The sequence below is a fragment of the Copadichromis virginalis genome, linkage group LG17 (genome assembly GCF_057382275.1).
Source record: "Copadichromis virginalis isolate Kocher_CV1m ecotype Utaka linkage group LG17, C_Virginalis_male_GT1.1, whole genome shotgun sequence".
Lineage (NCBI taxonomy): Eukaryota > Metazoa > Chordata > Actinopteri > Cichliformes > Cichlidae > Copadichromis > Copadichromis virginalis.
The window spans coordinates 19,271,244-19,281,307 of NC_140634.1; positions in this window are offsets into that span (position 1 = coordinate 19,271,244).

Genomic DNA, 10,064 nt, shown 5'->3' on the forward strand with positions numbered 1-10,064 from the left:
GCTACGTCCTGTGTTTAATTTAATGAAATTTAATTTAATTTAATTTAATGAAACGCTGCCTGAGGGAAGCAAAGGACACCTACAGGAGGAAGGTGGAGCAGAAGTTGGAGAGGAACAATATGAGGGAGGTCTGGAATGGTGTGAAAACCATCACAGGCCACAACACCAAGAAAAGCACAGTGGGGGGGACTGTGGAGAAGGCAAACGAACTCAACAACTTCTTCAACAGGTTTGACCAGCCCACAACCCCCTCACCCTCACCTTCACTACAGAGTCCTCTCCCCACTCTCCTGCCTCCCTCGCTTCCCCCCCTTCCTGACACCATGACACCCCCCTCCTCCAATCCCTCTCTCAGCAGCAAGACATCTCCCCCCCTCCCCTCCTCCCAAACATCTCCCAGTGTCACAGTGGATCAGGTCAGGAGGCAACTGAGGAAGCTTCGCCCCAGAAAGGCAGCAGGCCCAGACAAGGTGTGTCCTAGGATGCTTAAGGCGTGTGCTGCTGAACTTGGGGAGCCGCTACAACGAGTCTTCAACCTCAGTCTGCGACTGGGGAGAGTGCCCGCCCTATGGAAGACATCCTGCATCGTCCTGGTCCCCAAAAAGAACCGGCCCAATGAGCTGAATGACTTCCGACCGGTGGCACTGACGTCACATCTTATGAAGACTCTAGAGCGGCTCTTCCTCAACCTCCTCCGACCACAGGTACAACATGCCCAGGACCCACTACAGTTTGCATACAAGGTGGGTGTCGGAGTGGAGGATGCCATCCTGTACCTCCTACACAGAGCCCACTCACACCTGGATGGGGGAAAAGGCACGGTCAGGATCCTGTTTCTTGACTTTTCCAGTGCCTTTAATACCATCCGGCCCTGTATGCTTCAGGAAAAACTGAACAGGATGGAGGTGGACCCCTGCCTGGTGGCTTGGATCTCCGACTACCTCACCGACAGACCACAGTACGTCAGGCTGAAGGACATCACGTCTGACACTGTGGTCAGCAGCACAGGAGCACCACAGGGAACTGTGCTGTCCCCTCTTCTCTTCACCCTGTACACCTCTGACTTCTGCTACAACTCTGAATTATGCCATATTCAGAAGTTTGCAGATGACACGGCCATCATGGGGTGTATCTGGGATGATCAGGAAGAGGAGTACAGAAGTCTGGTGAGGAACTTTGTCGCATGGAGTCACACAAACCACCTGCAACTCAACACCTCAAAGACTAAGGAACTGGTTGTGGACTTCGGGAGGTCCAGAGAAGGTCCACTGCCAGTTCAGATAGAGGGGGAGGAGGTGGAGGTGGTCAACAAGTACAAGTACCTCGGGCTGTGGGTGGACAATAAACTGGACTGGTCATGCAACACAGAGCACCTGTATAAAAAAGCCCAAAGCCGACTGTACTTCCTCAGGAGGCTGAGGTCTTTTAACATCTGCAGGAAGCTCCTGAGGATGTTTTACCAGTCGGTGGTTGCTGGAGTACTTTTCTATGCTGTGGTGTGCTGGGGGAGCAGCACAGCAAAGAGGGACTCATCCAGGCTGGAGAAACTGATCAGGAGGGCTAGCTCTGTGGTCGGCATGAAGCTGGACACTCTGGTGACAGTGGCAGAGAAAAGGACATTAAAGAAACTGATGGACATTATGGACAATGCTGGGCATCCTCTGCACATGGCCATAAACAACCAGAAGAGTCTGTTCAGTGACAGGTTGCTTCTCCCCAAGACAAGAACTAACAGACTTAAAAACTCCTTTGTCCCACACGCCATCAAACTGTTTAACTCCTCTCTGGAGGGGAGAGGGAGGGGAAACAGGAGGACAAAGGAGGGGGGAACAACTAAGCTGTAGTGCCTCTTCACCTCACTGTACAATACCTTGTGCAATACTTTTGTAAATAGTCAACAGTGCAATAGACTCAATACTTGAAATGTGCAATTCACTTGTATTTTTATTTTTTATTCCTATTTATTCTATTTATCCCCTTTGTATATTTTATTTATATTTGTCTCTGTATTTATATATGTGTGTGTGTGTGTGTGTGTGTGTGTGTGTGTGTGTGTGTGTGTGTGTGTGTGTGTGTGTGTGTGTGTGTGTGTGTGTGTATATATATATATAACAGTTCTGTAACTGTAACTTTGGTCGTTGCTGTGCTTTTTTTGGAAGTCGAATTTCCCAGAGGAACCCACCCGAGGGATTAATAAAGTTCTATCTTATCTTATCTCTTATCTTAATTAGTTCTGCTGTTTCCAGCTCCCCTGGTTCCCTTGTGTGTTTTGGTGTGTATGTGTTGCCTGAGTGTCTGTTACGTTGTGCTGTTTCTCTGCCTGCTGCCCATTTGTCTCTGTTGTCTAGATTTAGTTACTTTGTATCTTGGAGTATGGTTTCTCTCTGCTTTGGATTTTTGTTTTGGGCTTTTTTAAAATCACTTTTTGAACTTTGTCTTTATGCCCTCACTCTACATATGCCAGACCTTGAAATTGAGACATAAATGAAAAGATAAAAATGATAAATACGAACTTTAAAGATCTAGTTGCTGAACATGAATTCCCTAAACTATTTTATTGTATTTGTGTATATTGCAGAATAAATTCCCATTACAAATACAGTAGAAAACTTACAGATCAATACAAGTTATTGATGATGGGAGCTATATTTATATTTTTTGTTAGTTTATATGGATAACAAAAACAATTAAACACAAGCTTCAAAATTCCACCACAAAAATGTTTTTCTTTAGTTAAATATAAACAATGCTGAAATATTATTAGTTTCTTATAACTTAACCTGCTCTTCTTAGCTTTTGTCTGTTTAGTGTTTACTTCAGATTTCACAGTTTTCAGATGTTTTAGAGTCTAAATGCTTCTTTAGTAACAAATGCAAACATGGCCTGAGGCTCTATAAGTTAAAAAAAAAAAAAAAAGAATGTTTTCAGCTGCAATGAAATAATCCGCATGACTGTACTCACGGGTCTTACAATAAGGTTTAGCTTTGATCTACCAACTATTTCTAAAAATTAAAAAAAATTGGATTTACATAATGTTTGAGAAAAAGACTTTTTTTCCTCTGCAGACCGCCAGAGTAAATCAAACACTGTTGATGTGATTTCAGTGCAGATTCAAGAAGTTCTCACAATTTGAACCATCTAAAAATTACTACAATGATATACACAGCCCCCCCATTTTCAGAGGTTCAAAATTATTGGGACAATTGACTGACGAGCTGTTTCACGCCTTCATAATTGGAAATACATGAAATTTACAAGAAGATGCAAATCACAGGTTACAATCAAGACTCAGAAGGTCAGATTGGAGCAGACAAAAATTCTGAAAATAAATCTTTGGAGAGTTGAGATTGGAATGATGGGAAGAGAAAAATATGGAGAAGGTGAGAAATAACTCATCACCTGAAACATGTCTTCTGACATGGGCAAGATAGTGTTATGCCATGAGCATGTATGGTTAGTAGTGGAGCTGGGCCACTAGTTCTTATTGATGATGTTACTGCTGATAGAAGCAGCACGATCAAATACTGCAACACTGGATAATACTTAACAAAAGCATTGTCCTTAATCCTGCAAAATAATCCCAAGAGTTTTAAAATATAAAAGAATGAAATTTTCTCTTATTGCCAAGTCAGATGAGTGGATCTAAACCCAACAGATTAGCTTTTCTATTATGAAATACAAAACCAAAGGTGCAGAGATCCCAAAACAAGCAGCAACCGAAGATGGCTGCAGTAAAGGTCCAGCAGAGAATAAAGTTTGATAAACATGTTTCTCTTTGCTATACCAGAAAACATGAAGTCTCCAGCATTAATAGAAAGTGGCTGCTGTCTAAATATAACTGTGAAAAGCAAGTCAAATAATACTGCAGTCATGGCAAAGTCAACATCCTGATGCAAGAGCATGATGGAGTTAGTACAGCTGCTATGATAATTTTAATGAGCTTCTCCCTTTACATAATTTCCTTAGGGATTAATAAAGTGTTCTGATTCTGATTCTTTGTATGCAGAAATGCCGTCTTTGTGTTGTTGTGCGCTTCAGGGTGCCTGGCTAACCACAGAGGAGCACAGGGCCTTTATTTAATGGGTATGGAGCCAGATAATAACTAATAAAACTGTTTGCTGTACCAGTTTTGCCTCTGTTACAATAGACAGTTAATTAGGTCTCATTTCTTATATTTTATTTTACCTTTTTTCCATTACCATAATGCAACATCTAATGGTTATACATGCACTAGGCTTTAGGTGTGCTTAAAAAAAATCAATCTCTGCAAACCCTGGGTTGACTCCTGGCAAGTTAAAGGTGAAGAAGGTTTTTCAAAGTAGCATCAAGTGTGTCTCTGCCCTCTGGCGATACAGGGGACACCATCTTAACTCTTGCCTAGAGCGTCAAATTAATTAGGGACAAATCTGACTCAAAACTTGTTTGCCGCTGTAATTTGCTGGAATACAAATGGATCTTAGCAATGTATGAGGGAAATGATTTTTAGGATTCAAGGTGAAATTGCCTCCACATAGCAGCAACTGATGCATTTTGACAGTGCCAAGGAATGCTACTTATTGTATAAGTGCAAATATATCCATCTAAACATCCATTCATCCATCTTCTGCTGTTTATCCAGGGAGCAGAATGACTGGTAAAGCCATAAGCAGCACCGATGTCTGGGGAATACTAAGTGTCCCAAGTCATCCAAGATATCTTATCCACCACGTTGGACATGACTAAAATACCTCAGTGTGGAGGTGTTTGGGAGGCATCTTAGGGAAAAGATCAACCCACCTCAACTGGCTCCTTTAATGCAGAGAAGCAGCACCTCTACACTGAGCCCATCCTTCAGTCACTGAGCTCCTCACAATTCAAGGAGCTCACAGATCCTTACCTGCCAGACATCCTTCGGAGGAAGGTTATTTCTGACATTTATATTTTCAGCCTATTCTCATTCTCAGGAATGTCAGATAATACAGTTTTGTCAGATCTGTTGGCGTGACTCAGTTACTTACAAAGTGTCCTTTGGTGACATAGCAGATTATGGCATTAAGCAGACGGGGCTGTCACTCCCAACTTGTCAGTTTTCCACATGCAGGTTTAATGTTGTGTGAAGCCATATTGTAACTCAAACCATGATTTTTCCTAACCCTGAAAGCGTAGCGTTTAGTGCCTTAAACTAACACAAATTGAAACAAAACTAAAAAGTGAGTCGAGGAAAAAAAAGTCCTGGGTAGCACAACTCCTAATGCTGAGTTTGTACACCTCTAAAACAGATCTCTCACAGAGGCTGATATTTCCAGAACTCGTGTTTCAATGCATTAACACCATAAGACAAATAGCTGTGTAAAGGCCTTAAGATAAGAAAGCATTTTTGGTATTTTGGTTACTACCTACAACATGAACTGCAGATCAACCTGTGAATCTGCAGTTTAACCTTAACACTCATGCTCATCTTAATTCAATGCACAGCTCTCGTATTCCTCACTTCATAACAAGACCTCAAAGTACTCCTCCACGTCAGGCCTCACTCATCCCCAACCTGAGAGGCCATTTTACTCTTTGCTCACCAGCTCCTTTGATTGTGGCAACAAACTGCATCACTGCAAGCTGGCGATTAACGCTTGATGGCACCAGCAGAACTTTATCATCTGTAAATAGCAAAGATACAATTTCAAGACCATCAAAGTGGACACCCTGTTCCTTTTGGTTAGAAATCAAGCTCCGAGGGTCCCAACTGCATTTAATACAGGGCTCACTAACTCGTACTCAAACAGCATCCGCCACAGGTCAAGTCAAGAGATGTGGGTATTTGTCTTAAAGTCACCCACAAAACCACAGAGACTCGTTGGACAAAGTCCCACAAACCCACCACCACCCACCTCTTTGAAAGACTAACACACACACCAAGGATGAAAACCAAAATGAGATCTTTGCACTGAATCAAATATCCACTAACAAAAATCTTCTATTTAATTTGAAACTGGAGGTAACTAAGGCATTAACTATCCAAGTTTTAAAAAGCCATCAGTCTATCTATCAAACTTTTACAAATGCCATATAATATTTAATTTGTTGTTACAGCAGTTTGTTTGATCATTAAATCCTCATTACAATCCCCTCTGAAGTTTGTTTTTGCAGATATTGCTGATCTAAAATACCACACAACACACACAGTCTTGTTTCCATCACTTCAGAGGACATTACAATGACTTACGTCAATTTCTGACCTTAACATTACATAAAAGTCTTCTTTCAAAAACGTCAATAACTCCCTTATGGACCACAATGTGGCTGTGTTTATGTCCTCACAACATGAGTTACACAAATTCAAGGATTCAAGGAGTTGTATTTGTCATTCGCATCACATGTTAACATGAGGTGGAACAAAATTGTGTACACACGGGCCCAGAGTAAAAAGAAACAAAAATAATGAAGAAACAGAAATTTTTTTTTAAAGTTTTTTAAGTATATAAATAGTTATGTTTTTTTTTTTTTTAACGAACAGAAATGACAAGTAATAAGACAATACAATAAATAAATAATAATAACTAGCGTGCAACAACCTGAGTACCAGTATGGAGTATGGGTATAGAGTGTAGGTATAAAGGTCTAAATAAAAACTTTAGCAGCAAAGGAGCAACTTTAGCAGCACTGATAAAGTGACAGTGTCAGTAGGTTGCACATTACCAGATAAGAGCAGTAGTAAGACGATCAGAAGTCTCTGCTTTGTACTTATTGATTTTGACGTGTGAAATGTTGACACAAAGCAGGATTTTTCGTAACTAATTTTGTAATTGTACAAAGCAAGAAGGTTTTGAAGATGAGGTAAATCTTTCTGTAGTTCAAAATGATTAATGTCCTGTTCCAAATACATTGGAAATTGTACAGGATGTATAGCAGCAGTGACGCATGTAGATCTGGGAACCATGTCACGCAGAATGGGGTCACTGTTAAATGTTCTCATCTTAGAAAAATTGAGTGTCCAAAAGTCCCCCACGGCCAATAAGCAAAGTAAAGTTATTAAAAAAGCCATTATCCAAAACACAATGATTGTTGATGCTGAATTAAATAGGCTGCACAAACCTAGGATGGCAAGTAAGGCTCCAGCCAAAAGTTCGGGTCCTGGTGGCTTGCTAGCAGAGGGCTTCTGCTAGCACATTCACCAATGTGGTGTAGAAGGCTTCAATCAACAGCACAGCGCCCGATGTATTGCAGATAAGCTTTTCGAGCAGCACAGGCCTTGGTGTGGTGCTGATGTCTTGCACTAGCAACACAGATGCAGTTTGTTCAGCCGGCAGCAAAGGCCCTGGGGTGGTGCAGATGGCCCCAGCCAGCAGTAAAGGCCCTGGTGAGGCTCAGTTGGTTTATGCTAGCAGCACAGGCCCTGATGTGGTGCCTATGGGTCCAGCTGGCAGCACAGGCCCTGGTGAGGCTCAGTTGGTTTAGCAGCACAGGCCCTGGTGTGGTGCCTATGGGTCCAGCCGGCAGTGCAGGCCCTGGTGAGGCTCAGTTGGTTTATGCTAGCAGAACAGGCCCTGGTGTGGTGCCTATGGGTCCAGCTAGGCCCTGGTGCGGTGCAGATGGCCTCAGCCAGCAGCACAGGTCCTGGGATGGTGCCGATGGATCCAGCTGGCAGCACAGGCCCCGGTGCAGTGAGATGGCCTCAGAAAACAGCACAGGCCCTGGTTGAGGCTCAGTTGGTTTATGCTAGCAGCACAGGCCCTGGTGTGGTGCAGAAAAAGACCACTTTCCAAGAATTTACAGAATAGTTTAAAATACTCTTAAAAAGCTTGTTAGAAAAAACTAAAATCCATTTAAGATAGTAAAAAACAAAAAATACCCCAAAAATTCAAAGCAGACATTCAACAAGGAGACATGCTGCTGCCATCTTGGCTGCCACATGTGTAAAAAGGTTCAGAGGAAGGGTCTGACTGGATGCAATAGCTGGTTCTTCGGTATCAGTGAGTTGATGCAGGCCAAGGAGTAGACATTGCCGGCTCCACCCAAAGGCAGAACCATATCTGTCCAACCCATCTTAGACCCAACCTTGACCCAAGGTTTGGTCTGTTAGGTGCATTACTAGAAGAAGCAGGGTAGGCAGCCAAAGCTCCACCACTGGTCTCAACTTAAGAGCCGAGACTGTACAAGTACAGCTGGGAGTCATGAATCTTATTACAGTCAGTGTCTGTGAAAAGGTTTGTTTTGAGTACTTTTCGTTTCTTTGTTTTTAAATTTAAATTTAAATCCCAGTTGAACATATTTTGGCATCCTCCTCACATCAGTTCATCAGACACACACGACAAATGTAATCCTGTCCGGTTTGGAGTGACAGTGAAATCCTGTCTCACTGGTTTGTTGATACTTTGAGATCTTCTTCAGAAAAGTTGATCAGAAAATATTCTTACACATATTTCAGACAGATTTTTGTCTTAATGTCAGATTCTGAACATTTCAGGCAGGATGTGGTTCAGTTATTATCGTTTTTATTTAATCCCCGTCTCGTTGGCTCTAATGCTTTCATATTTTCTCAGTCTACTGTGTGCATGCAGTGCTTTGATCTTCTCCCTCTTGCTGTATGTTTAATGTATACTGACTGTACAAGACTCTGCTGTGCTGGTCCTCTTCACAGGAGGAGGAGGAGGAAGAGGAGGAGGAAGAGGATGGCATGAAAATAGACAAAGAAGAGATAAACAAGAGAGAACAAACGGAGGAGGAGGAGTGGAACAGTGTGAAAAGGTGGAAGAAGCTGATGCAAAAACAAACAAAAAAAAACCCCATCACGATAGAAAAAAAGACAGAAACAGAAATTAAGGAAGGACAAAGAAAGGAGTTGAAGTGGGTTAGGAGTTGGTGATGGAGGGAGAGGAGAAATAAAAAGCATGTAGTGGTGAAATGATGGATCACATACTGCGATGACCTCCATTACCCTCGCTCTCCTTTCTCTTTGGTGGATCAGGGGAGCGTAGGAGGTGTAAAAACATTACTTAAAGAAAGCTTGGACATGATTTCATCGGGTCTTCATTAAGGCCGACTTCTGTTCCAAACTTAAATGAATTTGTCCACGAAGCGGAGAAAAGGAGCAGACAGCTAATGAAAAAGATGTCACAATCACACAAAAGGGGAAAAAATAAGGGTTTAAAAAAGAGCGGCAGTAAGAAAGCTCAGATAGCGAGGACTAATGAAGTGAAGAATGGAGAGGGAAAAGGGTGAACGAAGTGTTGTTATTGCTGATTTAATGTCTAGGATCAGCTGACTGAGTTGGCTGATATGGATCAAATATTCTGTCACAGTAAATTAAATTTTTAATCACATAGTGGTATTATCAGCACCTGGTAATTAAGGTTAGAACATGTGTTTAGATACAATCACTGACTTTTAGTCAAATGAATTAAACACCTAACAAATCAGTGCTCATCTAAAAATCTCAACTTGCAGAACAAAAAAAATCTAAAATAACTTCACAGTTTCCTTCATTTTCCCCAAACGATGATTCTGTTCACCTGGACGTAGCGTTTTCAGTGGGAGACACATTTCGTCACTCATCCAAGTGACTTGTTCAGTCTCAGCTGACCTCAGGTTTCTCCAATCTCATAAACAGTACATTTGCATAATGACTGAAATCAGCACCACTGAGGGAACAATAGGCTGGGAGGTCCATTCCTTGATCATTAATATGCAAATTCTCATTATCATTGATCAACAAACACTGATCAAAGCTCATTAATCAAGGACCACTGATCAATGGCCATGAGTACCATTCACAGAGAGCTGGGGAATGGCTGCAATCACAGCATTGTAAGATGGCGAAAGATGTACCCTCAGGCCCCCTCCTCGATTCAGAGATGGTCTTTCCCTTTTCACATAAATGGCCTCCTTGACTCTCTGCTCAAACCAGCGTTCCTCCCTGTCCAAGATGTCCACTGGCCTGTAGGTGTGAATAGACTGCGGCGTCCTGGCCCGACGAGGTAGCTCTTCTGTGTTCTGCCATTCTCTTCGCCAGAGGTTGTTTGGTTTCCCCAATGTAAAAATCCTGGCAATCCTCCTGGCACTTAACAGCATATACTATATTACTCTGTTTG